We start from the raw sequence: 20,378 nt of genomic DNA, 5'->3' as shown, positions 1-20,378 counted from the left end.
GAGATAATTTTAGTATTAGGTCATTAATGAACTTTGGGTCATCTTCATTTGGGGAATAACAGTTCAGTAAAGTGACTTTTACTTGTGCCAGATCCCAAGCTCGCCCAAATCTTTCACTTTCTATTGCTGATATTCTGGCTTGCTGCACAATTCCATTGATATTCCAGGTCACACATACACATCATTACTTTAAGACATGAAAGTCAGTCAATACGGAACAAGTGCAGTCGCAAAAACCATCAAGCGCTATGATGAAACTGGCTCTCATGAGGACTGCCACAGGAATGGAAGACCCAGAGTTACCTCTGCTGCAGAGGATGTTCATTAGAGTTACCAGCCTCGGATATTGCAGCCCAAATAAATGCTTCACAGAGTTCAAGTCACAGACACATCTCAACATCAACTGCTCAGAGGGGACTGTGTGAATCAGGCATTCATGGTTGAATTGCTGCAAAGAAACCACTACTAAAGGACACCAATGAGAAGAAGAGACCTGCTTGGGCCAAGAAACACAAGCAATTGTCATTAGACCGGTGGAAATTTGTACTTTGGTCTGGAGTCCAAATTTGAGATTTTTTGGTTCCAACCGCCGTGTCTTTGTGAAATGCGGTGTGGGTGAACGGATGATCTCTGCATGTGTAGTTCCCACTGTAAAGCATGGAGGAGGAGGTGTTATGGTGTGGGGGTGCTTTGCTGATGACACTGTCTGTGATTTATTTAGAATTCAAGGCACACTTAACCAGCATGGCTACCACAGCATTCTGCAGCGATACAACATCCCATCTGGTTTGGGCTTAGTGGGACTATCATTTGTTTTTCAACAGGACAATGACCCAACACACCTCTAGGCTGTGTAAGGGCTATTTTACCAAGAAGGAGAGTGATGGAGTGCTGCATCAGATGACCTGGCCTCCACAATCCTCCGACCTCAACCCAATTGAGATGGTTTGGGATGAGTTGGACAGCAGAGTGAAGGAAAAGCAGCCAACAAGTGCTCAGGCATATGTGGGAACTCCTTCAAGACTGTTGGAAAAGCATTCCAGGTGAAGCTGGTTGAGAGAATGCCAAGAGTGTGCAAAGCTGTCATCAAGGCAAAGCGTGGCTATTTGACGAATCTCATATATAAAATATATTTTTATTTGTTTAACACTCTTTTGTTTACTACATTATTCCATATGTGTTCGTTCATAGTGTAGATGTCTTCACTATTATTCTACAATGTAGAAAATAGTAAAAAATAAAGAAAAACCCTTGAATGAGTAGGTGTCCAAACATTTGACTGGTACTGTATATCCCTCATGTTCCTCTTTCCCCTCCTCCCCTTTGATGCTTCCTGCATGCATCTGTCCTGTCCCAAAAATATAAATATAAACACAACAATTTCAAAGATTTAACTGAGTTTGCAGTTCATTTAAGGAAATCAGTCAATTGAAATAAATGCATTAGGCCCTAATCTATGGATTTCACATGACTGGGAATAAAGATATGCATCTGTTGGTCACAGATACCTTTTTAAAAAAGTAGGGGCGTGGATCAGAAAACCAGTCAGTCTCTGGTGTGACCACCATTTGAGTCATGCAGCACCACACATCTCCTTCGCATAGAGTTGATCAAAATCAAATCAAATCGAATTGTATTTGTCACATGCGCCGAATACAAAGACCTTACCATGAAATGCTTACTTACAAGCCCTTAACCAACAATGCAGTTTGAAGAAAATAGAGTTAAGAAAATATTTCCTAAATAAACTAAAGTAAAAAAATTAAAATACAATAAAATAACAATAATGCGGCTATGTACAGAGGGTACCGGTACCGAGTCAATGTGTGGGGGTACAGGTTAGTCAAGGTAATTTGTACATGTAGGTAGGGATAAAGTGACTATGCATAGATAATAAACAACGAGTAGCAGCAGTGTAAAAACAAAGGGAGGGTTGGGGGGGTGTCAATGCAAATAGTCCGGGTGGCCATTTGATTAATTGTTCAGCAGTCTTATGGCTTGGGGGTAGAAGCTGTTAAGGAGCCTTTTGGACCTAGACATGTCGCTCTGGTACCGCTTGCCGTACGGTAGCAGAGAGAACAGTCTATGACTTGGGTGACTGGAGTCTTTGACTGTTTTTTGGGCCTTTTTCTGACACCGCCTAGTATATGTCGTAGAAATATTTGACTAATAAATAATCAACTCAAAAATATCTCTCAAGACACCGGAGCTTGTGAATCCAAGAATTAGACTTTATTGCATAATAAAGCCGAGCTTGCTCCATGGAACAACTGGCTCTCCTTGGCTCAAAGATCTCCTTTTATACAAATACAAGTGCAAAGTCATCCTTTACATAGCATATACAGTTACTACCCTTAGGGTAAATGATTAACTTCTTTCATGGCCATGCCACCCTTATCTTTCAACGTCTAGATGTCACATGTTGTTTTCTCCAAAAAGGCTATGTGAACTTTTCCATATGACCTCTTCCTCTTATCTTATTATATTGGTGGCAGACCCTTTCTCAAAAATAATACACATACATACATTAAGGCATGGTTACACACTGTATTGGCTATATTGCTTATTTAAACATACATCTGGATTATAGAATGTCAATCATGTTTACTATATTTTACTTTTGACATTTCCCAACATTTTGCCTTAATGATACATAATTTATTACTATATATATAGATCCTGGGTGGCAGGAAGCTTGGCCCCGGTAATGTACTGGGCCATACGCACTACCCTCTCTAGCGCCTTGCGGTCGGATGCCGAACACTTGCCATACCAGGCGGTGATAGAACCGGTCAGGATGCTCACGATGGTGCAGCTGTAGAACATTTTGAGGATCTGGGGACCCATGCCAAATCTTTTCAATCTCCTGAGGGGGAAAAGGCGTTGTCATGCCCTCTTCACGACTTTCTTGGTGTGTTTGGACCATGATAGTTTGTTGGTGATGTGGACACCAAGGAACTTGAAACTCTCGACCCATTCCATTATACCCCTGTCGATGTGAAATGGGGTGTGTTCGGCCCTCCTTTTCCTGTAGTCCACGATCATCTCCTTTGTCTTGCTCACGTTGCGGGAGAGGTTATTGTCCTGGCACCACACTGCCAGCTCTGACCTCTTCCCTATAGGCTGTCTCATCGTTGTCGGTGATCAGGCCTACCACCGTTGTGTCGTCAGCAAACTTAATGATGGTGTTGGAGTCGTGCTTGGCCATGCAGTCGTGGGTGAACAGCGAGTACAGGAGTGGACTAAGCACGCACCCCTGAGGGGCCCCGTGTTGAGGTTCAGCATGTTGTTGCCTACCTTTACCACCTGGGGGCGGCCCGTCAGGAAATCCAGGAAACAGTTGCAGAGGGAGGTGTTTAGTCCCAGTGCCCTTAGCTTAGTGATGAACTTTGTGGGCACTATGGTGTTGAATGCTGAGCTGTAGACATTTACATTTAAGTCATTTAGCAGACGCTCTTATCCAGAGCGGCATACAAATTGGTGCATTCAACTTAGGATAGCCAGTGGGACAACCACATCTTGATCACAGTAAGTACACTTCTTCAAACAAGCAGCTGTGAGCAAAGTCAGTGCAATCAGGGACAACTACATCTCGATCACAATAAGTACATTTCTTTAAACAAGTCAGTGCTAGCAGGTGAAATAAGTCAAGTGTTAGTTTAGACAAAAGACAGTGGTAGTAAAGGGGGGAGGGGGGGGTAGAAGTATTACTATTATACTATTCCAGGTATTCCTTGAAGAGGTAGGGTTTCAAGTGTCTCCGGAAGGTGGTCAGTGACTCCGCTGTCCTGGCGTCGTGGAGGAGCTTGTTCCACCATTGGGGTGCCAGAGCAGCGAATAGCTTTGACTGGGCTGAGCGGGAACTGTGCTTCCGTAGAGGAAGGGGGCTAGCAGGCTAGAGGTGGATGAACGTAGTGCCCTCGTGTTGGGTGTAGGATCAGAGCCTGAAGGTAAGGAGGTGCCGTTCCCCACACAGCTCCGTAGGCAAGCACCATGGTTTTGTAGTAGATGCAAGCTTCAACTGGAAGCCAGTGGAGTGTGCGGAGGAGCGTGGTGGCGTGAGATAACTTGGGAAGGTTGAACACCAGATGGGCTGCAGCATTCTGGATAAGTTGCAGGGGTTTAATGGCACAGGCAGGGAGCCCAGCCAACAGCGAGTTGCAGTAATCCAGATGGGAGATGACAAGTGCCTGGATTAGGACCTGTGCCGCTTTCTGTGTAAGGTGGTGTCATACTCTGCGAATGTTGTAGAGCATGAACCTGCAGGATCGGGTCACCGCTTTGATGTTAGCAGAGAACGACAGGGTGTTGTCTAGGGTCACGCCAAGGTTCTTTGCACTCTGGGAGGAGGACACAATGGAGTTGTCAACCGTGATGGCGAGATCATGGAGCGGGCAGTCCTTCCCCAGGAGGAAGAGTAGCTCCGTCTTGCCGAGGTTCAACTGGAGGTGGTGATCCGACATCCACACTGATATGTCTGCCAGACATGCAGAGATGTGATTCGCCACCTGGTTATCAGAAGGGGAAAATGAGAAAATAAATTGTGTGTCGTCTGTGTAGCAATGATAGGAGAGACCATGTGAGGATATGACAGAGCCAAGTGACTTGGTGTATAGAGAGAATAGGAGAGGGCCTAGAACTGAGCCCTGGGGGACACCAGTGGTGAGAGCACGTGGTGCGGAGACAGACTCTCGCCACGCCACCTGGTAGGAGTGACCTGTCAAGTAGGACGCAATCCAAGAGTGAGCACCCCCGGAGATGCCCAACTCGGAGAGGGTGGAGAGGAGGAGCTGATGGTTCACAGTATCAAAGGCAACAGATAGGTCTAGAAGGATAAGAGCAGAGGAGAGAGAGTTCGCTTTGGCAGTGCGGAGAACCTCCGTGACACAGAGAAGAGCAGTCTCAGTTGAATGACGAGTCTTGAAACCTGACCGGTTAGGATCAAGAAAGTAATTCTGAGAGAGATAGCAGGAGAGTTGGCTAGAGACGGCACGCTCAAGAGTTTTGGAGAGAACAGAAAGAAGGGATACTGGTCTGTAGTTGTTGACATCGGAGGGATCGATTGTAGGTTTTTTGAGGAGGGGTGCAACTCTCGCCCTCTTGAAGACGGAAGGGACATAGCCAGCGGTCAAGGATGAGTTGATGAGTGAGGTGAGGTAAGGGAGAAGGTCTCAAGAAATGGTCTGGAGAAGAGAGGAGGGGATAGGGTCAAGCGAGCAGGTTGTTGGGTGGCCGGCCGTCACAAGTCGCAAGATTTCATCTGGAGAGAGAGGGGAGAAAGAAGTCAAAGCATAGGGTAGGGCAGTGTGAGCAGGTCCAGCGGTGTTATTTGACTTAATAAATGAGGATTGGATGTCGTCAACCTTCTTTTCAAAATGGTTGACGAAGTCATCCACAGAGAGGGAGGAGGGAGGAGGAGGAGGATTCAGCAGGGAGGAGAAGGTGGCAAAGAGCTTCCTAGGGTTAGAGGCAGAGGCTTGAAATTTAGAGTGGTAGAAAGTGGCTTTAGCAGCAGAAACGGAGGAAGAAAAAGTAGAGAGGAGGGAGTGAAGAGATGACAGGTCCGCAGGGAGTCTAGTTTTCCTCCATTTCCGCTCGGCTGCCCGGAGCCCTGTTCTGTAAGCACGCAATGAGTCATCAAGCCACGGAGCAGGAGGGGAGGACTGAGCCGGCCGGGAGGATAGGGGACATAGAGAGTCAAAAGATGCAGAAAGGGAGGAGAGGAGGGTCGAGGAGGCAGAATCAGGAGACCGGAGGGAGAAGGATTTAGCAGAGGGAAGGGATGATAGGATGGAAGAGGAGAGAATAGCGGGAGAGAGAGAGCGAAGGTTGCGACGGCGCATTACCATCTGAGTAGGGGCAGAGTGAGTAGTGTTGGAGGAGAGCGAGAGAGAAAATAATACAAAGTAGTGGTCGGAGACTTGGAGGGGAGTTGCAGTGAGATTAGTAGAAGAACAGCATCTAGTAAAGATGAGGTCAAGCGTATTGCCTGCCTTGTGAGTAGGGGGGGCAGTGAGAGGGTGAGGTCAAAAGAGGAAAGGAATGGAAAGAAGGAGGCAGAGAGAAATGAATCGAAGGCAGACGTCGGCAGGTTAAAGTCACCCAGAACTGTGAGGGGTGAGCCATCCTCAGGAAAGGAACTTATCAAGGCGTCAAGCTCATTGATGAACTCTCCAAGGGAACCTGGAGGGCGATAAATGACAAGGATGTTAAGCTTGAATGGGCTAGTGACTGTGACAGCATGGAATTCAAATGAGGAGATAGACAGATGGGTCAGGGGGAAAAGAGAGAATGTCCACTTGGGAGAGATGAGGATTCCTGTGCCACCGCCACGCTGACCAGATGCTCTCGGGGTATGCGAGAACACATAATCAGATGAGGAAAGAGCAGTAGGAGTAGCAGTGTTTTCTGTGGTAATCCATGTTTCCGTCAGCGCCAAGAAGTTGAGAGACTGGAGGGTAGCATAGGCTGAGATGAACTCTGCCTTGTTGGCCGCAGAACGGCATTTCCAGAGGCTGCCGGAGACCTGGATCTCCACATGGGTCGTGCGCGCAGGGACCACCAGATTAGAGTGGTTGCAGCCACGCGGTGTGAAGCATTTGTATGACCTGTGCAGAGAGGAGAGAACAGGGATAGACAGACACATAGTTGACAGTCTACAGAAAAGGCTACAATAATGCAAAAGAGATCTGGGGACGCGAGAGAGCGGGGCCTCCCTCGACTAACTCCAGCAGAACAACTTGGCAGAACTGTCTTTGTTTCAGGGACAGTCTTCGTTTTTTGCCGCTGAACAAAGAGGTTTTGCTAATAACACCAAGCTAATTGCCTAGCACAAGTGTAGCCAATCCCCCTCCTATTGAGTTGTAATCTGCAGAGAACAAAAGAAGTGGCTGGCCCTGCGTCCAGTGTGAATGGGTAGCAATCGCTTTTTAAGCAGACTGGGTAGCTTACTAACTATGACAGACAGACAGAACCAACACAGTTTACAAGTTAAGACAATTCTACTTACAGAATCAAGCAGGATCCTTCCAAGACTATTAGTTGACAATGAACAGCATTCTCACATAGGTGTTCCTTTTGTCCAGGTGGGAAAGGGCAGTGTGGAGTGCGATTGAGATTGCGTCGTCTGTGGATCTGTTGGGGCGGTGTGCGAATTGGAGTAGGTCTAGGGTTTCCGGGATGATGGTGTTGATGTGAGCCATGACCAGCCTTTGAAAGCACTCCATGGCTACCGACGTGAGTACTACGGGGCGGTAGTCATTTAGGCAGGTTGCCTTTGCTTTCTTGGGCACAGGGACTGCTTGAAACATGTAGGTGTTACAGACTCGGTCAGGGAAATGTTGAAAATGTCAGTGAAGACACTTGCCAGTTGGTCCGCATTTGCTCTGAGTACACGTCCTGGTAATCCATCTGGCCCCGCGGCCTTGTGAATGTTGACCTGTTTAAAGGTCTTGCTCACATCGGCTACGGAGAGCGTGATCACACAGAACCGCCGGTGCTCTCATGCATGCTTCAGTGTTGCTTGCCTCGAAGCGAGCATAAAAGGCATTTAGCCCGTCTGGTAGGCTCGTATCACTGGGCAGCTCGCGGCTGGGTTTCCCTTTGTAGTCCGTAATAGTTTGCAAGCCCTGCCACATCCGACGAGTGCCAGAGCCGGTGTAGTAGGATTCAATCTTAGTCCTGTATTGATGCTTTGCCTCTTTGATGGTTCGTCTGAGGGCATAGCGGGATTTCTTATAAGCGTTCGGATTAGTGTCCCGCTCCTTGAAAGCGGCAGCTCTAGCCTTTAGCTCGGTGCGGATGTTGCCTGTAATCCATGGCTTCTGGTTGGGATATGTATGTACGGTCACTGTGGGGACAACGTTGTCGATGCCCTTAATGATGAAGCCCGTGACAGGTGGTATACTCCTCAATGCAATTGGATGAATCCCAGAACCATCTGTGCTAGCAAAACAGTCCTGTAGTGTAGCATCCGCGTCATCTGACCACTTCCATATTGAGCGAGTCACTGGTACCTCCTGCTTTAGTTTTTTGCTTGTAAGCAGGAATCAGGAGGATAGAATTATGGTCAGATTTGTCAAATGGAGGGCAAGGGAGACCTATGTACGCAACTCTGTGACACACCAGCCTTCGCTTTGGCTCCTCCTCCTGTCTAGCTCAGGCGTTCGGCGTCGCCGGCCTTCTAGCTGCTGCCGAACCTGGCACTGGCAAACGCTATTCACTCATCAACCCCAGACTTGTCTCATCATCATTACACACACCTGGTTCCCATCCCTACTCTATCACTGTATATACAGTGAGGGAAAAAAGTATTTGATCCCCTGCTGATTTTGTACGTTTGCCGACTGATAAAGACATGAATAGTCTATAATTTTAATGGTAGGTTTATTTGAACATTGAGAGATAGAATAACAACAACAAAAAATCCAGAAAAACGTAGGTCAAAAATGTTATAAATAGATTTGCATTTTAATGAGGGAAATAATTATTTGACCCCTCTGCAAAACATGACTTAGTACTTGGTGGCAAAACCCTTGTTGGCAATCACAGAGGTCAGACGTTTCTTGTAGTTGGCCACCAGGTTTGCACACATCTCAGGAGGGATTTTGTCCCACTCCTCTTTGCAGATCTTCTCCAAGTCATTAAGGTTTCGAGGCTGACGTTTGGCAACTCGAACCTTCAGCTCCCTCCACAGATTTTCAATGGGATTAAGGTCTGGAGACTGGCTAGGTCACTCCAGGACCTTAATGTGCTTCTTCTTGAGCCACTCCTTTGTTGCCATGGACGTGTGTTTTGGGTCATTGTCATGCTGGAATACCCATCCACGAACCATTTTCAATGCCCTGGCTGAGGGAAGGAGGTTCTCACCTAAGATTTGACGGTACATGCACCGTCCATCGTCCCTTTGATACGGTGAAGTTGTCCTGTCCCCTTAGCAGAAAAACACCCCCAAAGCATAATGTTTCCACCTCCATGTTTGACGGTGGGGATGGTGTTCTTGGGGTCATAGGCAGCATTCCTCCTCCTCCAAACACGGCGAGTTGAGTTGATGCCAAAGAGCTCAATTTTGGTCTCATCTGACCACAACACTTTCACCCAGTTCTCCTCTGAATCATTCAAATGTTCATTGGTAAACTTCAGACGGGCCTGTATATGTGCTTTCTTGAGCAGGGGGACCTTGCGGGCGCTGCAGGATTTCAGTCCTTCACGGCGTAGTGTGTTACCAATTGTTTTCTTGGTGACTATGGTCCCAGCTGCCTTGAGATCATTGACAAGATCCTCCCGTGTAGTTCTGGGCTGATTCCTCACCGTTCTCATGATCATTGCAACTTCACGAGGTGAGATCTTGCATGGAGCCCCAGGCCGAGGGAGATTGACAGTTATTTTGTGTTTCTCCCATTTGCGGATAATCGCACCAACTGTTGTCACCTTCTCACCAAGCTGCTTGGCGATGGTCTTGTAGCCCATTCCAGCCTTGTGTAGGTCTACAATCTTGTCCCTGACATCCTTGGAGAGCTCTTTGGTCTTGGCCATGGTGGAGAGTTTGGAATCTGATTGATTGATTGCTTCTGTGGACAGGTGTCTTTTATACAGGTAACAAGCTGAGATTAGGAGCACTCCCTTTAAGAGTGTGCTCCTAATCTCAGCTCGTTACCTGTATAAAAGACACCTGAGAGCCAGAAATCTTTCTGATTGAGAGGGGGTCAAATACTTATTTCCCTCATTAAAATGCAAATCAATTTATAACATTTTTGACATGCGTTTTTCTGGATTTTTTGTTGTTATTCTGTCTCTCACTGTTCAAATAAACCTACCATTAAAATTATAGACTGATCATTTCTTTGTCAGTGGACAAACATACAAAATCAGCATGGGATCAAATACTTTTTTCCCTCACTGTATTTGTCTTTGTCAGTCATTGTAAATGTTGCTTGTTTTCCTTAGAGGAATCTCTCCTACTATTTCCTGAGTACTGTATATTTAGCACTGTGGGTTTCGTCCCACTTTAATAAATTCAGTAGTTCTAAATCTGCGACTGCCTCCTGCCTACTCCTCTCTACACCTGTGACAGAATGACCGATCCAACATGTCAGGAGCAACTCGGGACTGCCATGGTAGAGGTGGCCCGGACCGTACGCCAACTGCAGGCTACACCACTACCTTCCCAGCTCCCCGCGTTCGTTCCAGCCACCCCACCACCATCTACATCACCCTGTCTGATCAGCAACGTCCACCTGCCCCTCCCGGAGTGGTTTGACAGCACGCTCAGTGTAGGGGTTCCTCCTGCAGTGTGACCTCCACCTTGCTTGTCATGCCGGGACGGCCTCCGGGAGGGACAAGGTGGCCTTGGTGATTTCATTATTGATAGGCCGGGATCTGGAGTGGGCGCACGCCATCTGTGAGAGGGACGGTCCAGAAGTACAGTCCTACGAGCGCTTCACCCAACTCTTCTGTGCCGTTTTCGACAACCCAACAGAGGGCCGAGAGGAAGGTGAGCATCTCCTCCATCTACACCAGGGGTCCAGGACAGCATCTGAGTATGCTCTGGATTTCCGGACGGTGGCTGTGTCCACTGGCTGGAATGACCAGGCCCCGTTGACGGTTTTCGCAATGAGGACCTCATGCTGGACCAGCTCATTGCCATGGCCATCCACCTGAATAATCTCTTGCGTGCCCGCCGTCGCCCATCCCGGGGGTTCGGGTTTCGCCCAGGAACCTCCAGCGAGACTGAGCCCATGGAGGTGGGCACGATGCAACTTCCCCCCGAGGAACGTAAACACCGCCGTCAACAGGGTCTCTGCTCCTACTGCGGGGAGTCCACCCCTGGAACACCTGTCCCAGAAGGAGAACCAGGCGAGGAAGCGACAGGCCGAAGACCTCCACTGAGTCCTGCCCTAGTGGACTCAGGTGCTGCAGGCAATTTCCTAGACCGGTCAGTGGCCTTATCATTACGCATTCCTCTGACCTGTATCTGCTTTTCATCGTGGAGGTGGACACCTCCGAGGTTGGAGTAGGGGCTGTTCTCTCCCAACGCACTGGATTGCCACCTAAACTCCATCCATGCACCTTCTTCTCAAGGAAGCTGTCTCCCACAGAGCGGAATTACGACGTGGGGGATCATGAGTTGTTGGCCGTCAAGAAGATGCTGAAAGCATGGCAGCACTGGCTGGAGGGTGCTCAACATCCATTTCTTGTCTGGATGGACCACCGGAACCTAGAGTACATTCGAGCAGCGAAGAGGCTGAACCCGCGTCAGGCCAGGTAGGCCCTCTTCTTCGCCAGGTTTGACTTTACACTCTCCTACCGGCCTGGATCAAAGAACGTTAAGACCGATGCGTTGTCCCGGGTGCATGACGCAGAGGATCAGAGGGAGGAAGTGACCCTCACCTGCCCACTGTCCCGAGGGGCGGATCTACATGCCCTCTGATGTGCGGGACCATCTCCTCGCCTGGTCACACACAGAACCTGTGTCAGGGCACCTGGGTATAGTGCGTACTATTGACTGTCTCTCCGCCGAGTACTGGTGGCCCACCTTGGCCCGGGACATCCGGGTTTACGTCTCTTCCTGTTCCACCTGCGCACAGAGCAAGACACCGAGACACCTCCCCTATGGCAAACTCCACCCGCTGCCGGTTCCACAAAGACCCTGGTCCCCTTCCCCCCTCGGAGGGGCACACCACCGTCCTGGTCGTTGTGGACCGGTTTTCCAAAGCCTGTTGTTTGATTTCTCTGCCTGGTCTCCTTACGGCCATGCAGACCGCGGAGGCTCTCTTCTCTCAAATCTTCCGGCACTACGGGATTCAGGAGGACATCGTGTCTGACCGTGGTCCTCAGTTCACCTCCCGTTTCTGGAAGTCCTTCATGGAATGACTGGGGGTCACAGTCAGCCTCACCTCCGGGTACCGTCCCAAATCTAAATCAGGAACTGGGTAGGTACCTTAGTAGTTACTGTAAGGACCGGCCGGGGGAGTGGGCTGCGTTTCTGCCTTGGTTAGAATAATCAAAAAACTCCCTCCGTCACTCCTACTAACCTCACACCCTTTCAGTGTGTTCTAGGCTATCAGCCGGCCCTGGAACCCTGGCACCGGAGTCAGATCGAGGCTCCTGCGATGGACAATTTGTTCCGGCACGCTGAAGAGGAATGGAACACAGTGCACACTCGTCTCCAGTGCGTCATCCTCCGGCAGAAAAAGAGGATGTCTCTTTATATATAGTCCATTTTCCAAATCAAAGTAAACGCCATCTTTCAAATTGTGCCCTGATTAAACATGACACTTGTGTTTGGGTTCTTCAAAATTGACTGCAACGTCTCGAGAATGGGAACGTAAGAAAATTGATCAGTTATGACTATTTGATCACAAGTTCCAGTAGTTTTGTTTCTTCTATTGTCAAATCTATCACCAAGGACTTTCTCAACTGGTTGAACTGTTCCCCATTTTTGTATGAAACATTGTTTGAAACCGAATTCAACAATGTGAAAGGATTTTCAATATCCTGAACAGAATGTTGGATTTTTCTGACAGTTTCTTTGTCTTTTGAAGATATACATGTAAGAGCGGTCGCTTTAGCTTGACCCTGTATCTCTTGAACTGCTTCTTCCATGGAAAATACAAAACTACACTGCTCAAAAAAATAAAGGGAACACTTAAACAACACAATGTAACTCCATGTCAATCACACTTCTATGAAATCAAACTGTCCACTTAGGAAGCAACACTGATTGACAATACATTTCACATGCTGTTGTGCAAATGGAATAGACAACAGGTGGAAATTATAGGCAATTAGCAAGACACCCCCAATAAAGGAATGGTTCTGCAGGTGGTGACCACAGACCACTTCTCAGTTCCTATGCTTCCTGGCTGATGTTTTGGTGACTTTTGAATGCTGGCGGTGCTTTCACTCTAGTGGTAGCATGAGACGGAGTCTACAACCCACACAAGTGGCTCAGGTAGTGCAGCTCATCCAGGATGGCACATCAATGCAAGCTGTGGCAAGAAGGTTTGCTGTGTCTGTCAGCGTAGTGTCCAGAGCATGGAGGCGCTACCAAGAGACAGGCCAGTACATCAGGAGACGTGGAGGAGGCCGTAGGATGGCAACAACCCAGCAGCAGGACCGCTACCTCCGCCTTTGTGCAAGGAGGAGCAGGAGGAGCACTGCCAGAGCCCTGCAAAATGACCTCCAGCAGGCCACAAATGTGCATGTGTCTGCTCAAACGGTCAGAAACAGACTCCATGAGGGTGGTATGAGGGCCCGACGTCCACAGGTGGGGGTTGTGCTTACAGCCCAACACCGTGCAGGACGTTTTGCATTTGCCAGAGAACACCAAGATTGGCCACTGGCGCCCTGTGCTCTTCACAGATGAAAGCAGGTTCACACTGAGCACATGTGACAGACGTGACAGAGTCTGGAGACGCCGTGGAGAACGTTCTGCTGCCTGCAACATCCTCCAGCATGACCGGTTTGGCGGTGGGTCAGTCATGGTGTGGGGTGGCATTTCTTTGGGGGGTCGCACAGCCCTCCATGTGCTCGCCAGAGGTAGCCTGACTGCCATTAGGTACCGAGATGAGATCCTCAGACCCCTTGTGAGACCATATGCTGGTGCGGTTGGCCCTGGGTTCCTCCTAATGCAAGACAATGCTAGACCTCATGTGGCTGGAGTGTGTCCGCAATTCCTGCAAGAGGAAGGCATTGATGCTATGGACTGGCCCGCCCGTTCCCCAGACCTGAATCAAATTGAGCACATCTGGGACATCATGTCTCGCTCCATCTACCAACGCCACGTTGCACCACAGACTGTCCAGGAGTTGGCGGATGCTTTAGTCCAGGTCTGGGAGGAGATCCCTCAGGAGACCCTCCGCCACCTCATCAGGAGCATGCCCAGGCGTTGTAGGGAGGTCATACAGGCACGTGGAGGCCACACACACTACTGAGCCTCATTTTGACTTGTTTTAAGGACATTACATCAAAGTTGGATCAGCCTGTAGTGTGGTTTTCCACTTTAATTTTGAGGGTGACTCCAAATCCAGACTTCCATGGGTTGATAAATTTGATTTCCATTGATAATTTTTGTGTGATTTTGTTGTCAGCACATTCAACTATGTAAAGAAAAAAATATTTAATGAGATTATTTCATTCATTCAGATCTAGGATGTGTTGTTTAAAGTGTTCCCTTTATTTTTTTGAGCAGTGTATTTACAGTTGTCTGACCTACACCTGCAGCCTGCAGTTGTGCGATAGTAGACGCACACATATCAAGTGTGTTCTGGTAAGATATTGGTACAACATGGTTACAACTAGAATTTGAAGGAAAATCAGCATTACTTGGCTGATTATCAACAGCTGTATTAGCATCCAAGTTAGCGTTTAACAAAATTTGACAGTCTCCGGAATGTGCCCTGTTCAAATGCTTCCTAAAGTCTGAAAATCTACCAAATACATGACAACAGTCTGCTCGACCACATTTTAGTCTAAGAGTTCTACCAGGGCACATTCCATGCATCAACTTGAGATGCCTCACGAGCAAGTTGGTACTTCCATGACTAGCATGGCAAACAAAACATATCATCATAACTTAATCGGCATTAGCACAGGAGTCTAGCTCTGAGCTCAGCAACCCTTGGAGTCTCCTTAACCTTCCCAATGTCTATGTTATACACAGTTACCTGTATGAAGATGTACATGTTGCGCAGCATTGTGTTGTAAGCAGTACCAAAAACAAAGTGAGTCTTGAAAAGCTAATCGAAGGCACCAAGAGCACTCGTTGACTTGCACGGCAAGGCTTGCTTGTCCAGGATGATGAAGTAAGCATGGAGGCTGCTCTGCCTGGTCTCGACTGCAGGAAGATATGGTTGGCAGCTCTGGTCAATCGCATCAAGGTGCTCCTGGTTCCTGCCTGAAGACGACAAAAAGGAACACCATCATTAGTTCATCATAACGGCTGCAGCACTATCCAAGAATAAGAATGCCAATACAAACCTTTTGGAATATCACAAGATGCTGTTCAGCTTGGGATGCAGACATCTTGCCTGGTCTTTTGTGGCCTTGTGATGATAATAACCAAGTCCCATTTGCTCAGATACCATACCAGACTAATTAAACGCAGATGCCCTTCATCAGTTGTAATACATACTTACATATCCATTTGCGGTGTAGGGATCCTTCAGGTATGAGAACAAGGAGACGATGCCTTATGCAAACATTTCTCTCACACTGTGCGGTGGTGATGTCCTGACAAAAATATAATGTTATGTTTAGGTGGCAATCAGAATCTCCACAAGCAGCATTGGTCCCCAGTCAGCTAAATATCAGGAGTGATTTTTGAAGCAGTATCATGCCCATCAAGTTTGATACAAGAGAAACCTTCTACCAATAGTACTGCTCAACTATTTTCATTATGAATCTTTCCTTTAAACTTTCCCGTGAGTCTCTGTCATCGCCGAAACAAGAATGTTGATCATCTTTCGTCTTGTGCAGTCAGTCAGGCTTTTAGTTTTGGAGTATTCCTTGATGACAAACTCTCCACCAGGCTTTTTCTTCAGTATGCTCTCTATTAGCTGTAAAAAACAAAACAAAACAAAACAAAACAGCAGTGAAAAATAAATTTGATGGCAAGTGAATTGAAGAATAAATTACAAACTTAAATTGTTTGCTTCGTCATCAGATCTTTGATACTTTCATGAGTGGCTTCCATCCTCGCTCAAAATGATTGTATAATTCGACTCATGGTCTGAACACCCATCACAGAACTGGCGGAGACAGGACTCATCAGGGAAGATTCTGAAATACACAAAGATGACAATACAGGCATGTCAAATGTATGGTTATATTGAAAGTGATGCCACAAGTAACCAAGACTTGAAAACCAGCACATACCTTTAGCATCATTGTTCAGTGTGAGCTTGAAAACATCAAGATCTGGCCGTTTCACCACCTCCTCAAACACATCCCCATCAACTTCAATTCAAGACCCATCATACAGCTTTGCCTCTGATAAACTAGTACGTGGGATCTCAAATTTCAGGAAAGCTGTGACAAACATTAAAACAACAACCTACAATTAGAATTTCAATCGTAATGGTAAGAGTAATCAGACTGACTTGTAAATGTATGAAAACAATACATTTATTTCCAATCACAAATCAAAATGTTTTCAAGTGTCAGGTCAATGATCTTGACATTTTTTTGTTCACCATTGAATTTCACCCTGATCAGCATGACTAGGTCTGAAAGCAGTTAAATACATTTGTATTTCAATCATGACACATTATAAGGATGACTACAAACGTTTTCACCAATACTCCTTTACTTAGCAATGCTAATTTCAAAGTATGTTATGAAAATATTGGAACATGACCACAACTTGTCTGATATTACTTGAAGCAGGACCCAAACTATAGCAAACAGACTATTCAACTCACATTCACTGTCCCGAAATATGGACACGGCCTAATTAGTCCAGTAAAATACACTCATAATTCCAGCTAGTCACTATATTATGTTGTCATGTTCTAGGAGCAGTCTTACAAGACCACCAAAATGAACTGGTGATAAAGCGAGTGGGAAACGCAGTTAGCTAGACTAGATAGCTGCCGATGCAATGGCCACAACATTTATCTAAAAGCATCACCCACAAGTCGTAAAATTAATGTCTAATTTGCTAAATAAACAACTCACCTTAATCAGATTAGTCCTCAATATATAGTAAGCAGCTGAAATAAAGAGAACAAACTAGCATGAGGCAAAAAAAAGCTTGGTGCTGAAATGAGACACGTGCCCATGGAACCACCACGTGGAGCAGACTAACTGCACAGGACAGGGGCGAGCTAGTTAGCTGAGTAAAAGTCTACACTAATAGGGTAAAATGTTATACCTTAGCAATTGACACCAGTTATCAGCACTGACGCTAGGGGTCATTTGGCACTGCCAGTTGTTAAAACAACTCTATGGGAGTCGATCACTGTTGACAGTGTGAATTTAACACTGGTGATTTTACTGTGTATAGTTAAGGAATTTGCGATGATGCCCCTTGGTTTGCTGCTCGTGCCCTCTCGGGCCATCTGTTCAATGTGCTCATTCAGTGGGAGCCAGTGTGAAGTTCTCCTGGCCCAGTAGTTATGGTATTACCATTTCCAGGAATTCTTCCATTCCAGTTGTTCCACAGCTTTCGGGGAAATTTACTAAACAAAGATTTGAATGGCGACTGAAGTCCTCCATCCAGTTTAATCTTTCAGTAAGACCGCAAGGCACTACAGAGGGTAGTGCGTATGGCCCAGTACATCACTGGGGCAAAGCTCCCTGCCATCCAGGACCTCTATACCAGGCGGTGTCAGAGGAAGGCCCTCAAAATTGTCAAAGACTCCAGCCACCCTAGTCATAGACTGTTCTCTCTGCTACCGCACGGCAAGCGGTACCGGAGTGCCAAGTCTAGGTCCAAAAGACTTCTCAACAGCTTCTACCCCCAAGCCATAAGACTCCTGAACAGCTAATCATGGCTACCCGGACTATTTGCACTGCCCCCCCACCCCATCCTTTTTACGCTGCTGCTACTCTGTTAAGTATTTATGCATAGTCACTTTAACTCTACCCACATGTGCGTATTGCCTCAACTACCTCAACTAGCCGGTGCCCCCGCACATTGATTATGCAACGGTACCCCCATGTATATATAGCCTCCCTACTGTCACTTTATTTTACTGTATATATAGCCTCCCTACTGTCACTTTATTTACTTCTGCTCTTTTTTTCTCAACACTTTTTTGTTGTTGTTTTATTCTTACTTTTTTGTTTAAAATAAATGCACTGTTGGTTAAGGGCTGTAAGTAAGCATTTCACTGTAATGTCTGCACCTGTTGTATTCGGCGCATGTGACCAATAAAATTTGATTTGATTTGATTTGATTTGATTTAATTATGTATTTTTGTTCATCCACAGTTTTCTGGAGAAATGTTCTCCAGGGTTAACCCGATTGCGGCCTCCTTCACGCAGTTCAGTCATATCAGTTTAGATTTATTTTACATTATCTGATATTTTCTTCATCTGTTTGGACAGTTTCTCATTGCCAGTGCGAATTTCTGTTTGTAGTGTCTCTAAACTCACTTTAGTGGAGTCTTCAGCTACTTGGTCCATGGTTGCGTTGTTTTGTTGTGTTTGTCTCTATTTCTCGATCTAGTATTTGCCATAAAATGCAGTTGCCAAACTAACATTCCAGTTATTTCTTGACGTTAGAGTCGAGTTCTTTCCTAATTAAGAGACATCATTTTTGTAAAGACATGGAATACCAAACTGATAACCTTCACCTGACTACCTCAAAGTAGCTATACCTGAAATCACATCCTATAAATGTTTCCAATTTACATATTTGACATACGCTGACATTGCGCATGTTCATTTATACAGTAATTCATATTCAACATGTCCTCACCAGGGATTTGAACTCACAACCTCCTGTTTCACAGCATTCCAATCTTCCTGCTACGCCACCATATGGTCTTTCAGATTGAATCTTGTCCTTACCTGCAACCCATTGGGACACATTTTTAATAGCCCCCAAGAGGAGGGTAGCTATGACTCTGTACTGTCACGTATCATGATAAGCCCCACTGTCAAAGTAAGAAAATGTCATATACATACCTGTAACTAACACAAAAGTATCCAAATGTACAGGATGTGGTCCTGTGGGGCTCAGTCGGTATGATTCCAGCTAGAGCCACCCATACATCAAATGTATGCACGTATGACTGTAAATTGCTTTGGATATAAGCATCTTCTAAATGGCATGTTCTTTTATGCATCTTTAATTTAACCCTGTGAGCTCGTTTGCCAGATCAAATATATTTTGTTAAATTAAGGACATATACATTAAATATTCAAATCCTTGCACCATCTCAACCCCACTAACGATGAGGTTTAAAGAACCACTGCCCACTGGGGATCTTTAATGCTATAGATCATCATGTTTGGAGTCTATCCATGTGTTGTATCATGGCTCCCAAGGGGCCAATCCAGCATTAGCATTACAGCACCAATCAGCAGGAGGAATTAGCTGCCTTTGATCCGGGGAGACAGTCATCCTCAATCTGATTCGCTGCTACGAAAACAACCAAAGCATTAGTCAATGATATTTCTTACAGTTTGGCACTGTTTTACACCAATTTCACTGTTTTACTATAAAACTATAGGCCTATATCTTTTATAGTGTTACGAGGATCATTGTTATTTCAAATTACGCTTATAGAAAATAAATTATCCAAGTGATAATGGTGTACATTGACTAACTGCATGTACAATGCCTTGCAAAAGTATTCATCCCCCTTGGCATTTTTCCTATTTTGTTGCATTACATCCTGTAATTTAAATGGATTTACATGTTTTAATTGGTGAAGTGAAATGAAAAAAATAACTTATTAAAAAAAAAAATAATAATAATAACAGAAAGTGGTGCGTGCATATGTATTCACCCCCTTTGCTATGAAGCCCCTAAATAAGATCTGGTGCAACCAATTACATTCAGAAGTCAAAAATAATAAATAAAGTCCACCTGTTTGCTATCTAAGTGTCACATCATCTGTCACATGATCTCAGTATATATACACCTGTTCTGAAAGGCCCCAGAGTCTGCAACACGACTAAGCAAGGGGCACCACAAAGCATGCGGCACCATGAAGACCAATGAGCTCTCCAAACAGGTCAGGGACAAAGTTGTGGAGAAGTACAGATCAGGGTTGGGTTATAGAAAAATATCCAAAACTTTGAAAATCCCACGGAGCACCATTCAATTCATTATTAAAAAATTGAAAGAATATGGCACCACAATAAACCAGCCAAGAGAGAGCCGCCCACAAAACTCATGGACCAGGCAAGGAGGGCATTAATCAGAGAGGCAACAAAGTGACCAAAGATAACCCTGAAGGAGCTGCAAAGCTCCACAGCGGAGATTGGAGTATCTGTCCATAGGACCACTTTAAGCCATACACTCCACAGAGATGGGCTTTATGGAAGAGTGGCCAGAAAAAAGCCATTGCTTAAAGAAAAAAATAAGCAAACACGTTTGGTGTTCGCCAAAAGGCATATGGGAGACTCCCCAAACATATGGAAGAAGGTACTTTGGTCAGATGAGACAAAAATGTAGCTTTTTGGCCATCAAGGAAAACGCTATGTCTGGCGCAAACCCAACACCTCTCATCACCCCGAGAACACCATCCCCACAGTGAAGCATGGTGGTGGAAGCATCATGCTGTGGGGATGGTTTTCAGCTGCAGTGACTGGGAAACTGGCGCTAAATACAGGGAAATTCTTGAGTGAAACCTGTTTCAGTCTTCCAGAGATTTGAGACTGGGACGGAGGTTCACCTTCCAGCAGGACAATGACCCTAAGCA

Source organism: Coregonus clupeaformis, chromosome 34 (assembly GCF_020615455.1).
Source record: "Coregonus clupeaformis isolate EN_2021a chromosome 34, ASM2061545v1, whole genome shotgun sequence".
Lineage (NCBI taxonomy): Eukaryota > Metazoa > Chordata > Actinopteri > Salmoniformes > Salmonidae > Coregonus > Coregonus clupeaformis.
The sequence above is the reverse complement of the archived record's forward strand: the minus strand, read 5'-3'. Positions refer to the sequence as shown.